The sequence below is a fragment of the Vanellus vanellus genome, assembly GCF_965231255.1.
Source record: "Vanellus vanellus genome assembly, chromosome: 3".
NCBI lineage: Eukaryota > Metazoa > Chordata > Aves > Charadriiformes > Charadriidae > Vanellus > Vanellus vanellus.
Genome location: NC_138907.1, coordinates 66,949,386 through 66,951,131, shown reverse-complemented (window position 1 = coordinate 66,951,131; position 1,746 = coordinate 66,949,386). Strand labels below are relative to the sequence as shown.

General features: G+C 38.6%; 1 long non-coding RNA gene across 1 annotated transcript; it reads left to right on the top strand.

Annotated features, from left to right (window-relative positions):
- Positions 1 to 666: 666 nt before the first annotated feature.
- On the top strand, positions 667 to 1,431 carry LOC309669738. Its single transcript, XR_014268938.1, has 3 exons — positions 667 to 722; positions 824 to 906; positions 1,399 to 1,431. It is a non-coding gene; the product is annotated as an uncharacterized lncRNA (long non-coding RNA).
- Positions 1,432 to 1,746: the final 315 nt, after the last annotated feature.

Sequence of the window (1,746 nt, the reverse complement as noted above, 5' to 3'; positions counted from 1 at the left end):
AACCAGTAAAACTGAGCAGTTTTGTGGGAAGAAGTAGAACTGGAGCTGAGAAGGACTTTGAGAAGGAGGCTCAAAGGGGACTGTTGTCCCAAAAGGGAGGTGGGATTTAGGGACAGTGAGAAGGGGTGTTGGAAGAAAAAGAGTTTCTTGGGGTCTGTGACATGGAAAATTGAATAGTTTTGTTGTCTTGGCATGGAAAGAGACTCTTGAAGAGAAAACGAGAAGACCAGCAGAAAAATATGATGGAACCAAGACAACTTTTTGTTTGCCTCGTTTTGTAGTTCAGCAGCTGGGGTAAAGCTCAGTTCCTTGTAGGAGAACACTGAGCAAAGCAACACAGGGCCTCAAAACAGAACAAAATGGCTGGAAGGAGAAAAAGACCCAGGAAAAGAATATCATTAGAGAATTCAATGACAGCAAATTGAACTGGCCAAAGAATCTGGAAATTTTGCAATGTCTTTTTTTCCAAGGAATATATATATATGTAGTATTTATCTACGTAAAAAGTAGTAAGTTTTTGCACTTCTCTATGTAATTTCCATTTTTCCAATACAATCAGGTACTTAAATGCTTCTGTATTAAGAAGTGCAGAAGGGGATTGAATACAGCTTTCGATGAACCCTTTATTATTAGAAGCGAGAGCTAAAAGAAGGAACTATATGAAAATTCATACCAGATTCATGGAGGTTCTTCAGTCTTAAGATGGGAGAAGGCTAGCTCAGGTAAGATGTCTAAGTTCAAGTCAGAAAACTCCACCCTCAGTGTAAAAACTGTCAAAGCAGCTTTTATGATGTGCATTAATTATTATTTCTGTCCTACCCAGGAGTCCGGTAAAGAATGAATTAAATCCCTGAAGATAGCCTCAGCACTTGAGTCACACATTATTTTGGTCCTATTTTTGACAAAGTAAGTTCAGGTCAGAGGTACGGTATATTGACAATTTACTTTGAGGATAATACTGTAAAACACAAATATTTTGCTTTTGCACGGTCAAAAATAATGCTCCCAGGGAGAAGTCACAAAAAAATGTATGTGGCAATTCTATGCAAATGAAATGTATTCCACAAGTTTTATTAAAATAATTGAAAAGAAACTCGAGGAAGCTTAAAAGCAGAGGGTTTTGTTTCTTGGGAACCAAAACAACTGTAATGGAAGCAGATGCTTACATGGAATACAGGATTTACCACTTAAGCCATTCAAACAGCAATGCAGCAAAAGGCTTGCTGTGTTCCTGGAATTATGAGATACACATGAAATGCTTTTAAAATGCTTAAATTAGTCAAAGACATAGTCATACTGAGTGCAAAGAAATCTGTACGCTAGATCATCTCTGCTTAGATTCTGAGCTCTTAAGTGTGTTGGATACTGTTAATCCTATCCTGCATTTTATCTCTGCAGCATAATATTCCCATACTAGAGATATCGGACATCTTGCCTCAAATGATTCATAATACGTAATTCCAGCAGATTTATGTGCGTGCTTACAGACAGATGACATCACCTTTTATTGTGTGAGAAGGAGAAATGCTAACTGCCGTTATACAGACATCCTGTGTCATTTTAGAGCGGGCAGGAAAGACAATGGTATTGTTCAAATGTGGAGTTCAGAAACAACAGAAACTGGTTACGTGGTGTGTGACGAAATTTCAAGTCTTCACACATCTCCAGTGGACTCCTGAGGAATTACCCACACTTTCCTTCAGCGCGGTGACTGGGGGTGTTGCACTGGATGCAACACAGGAATTA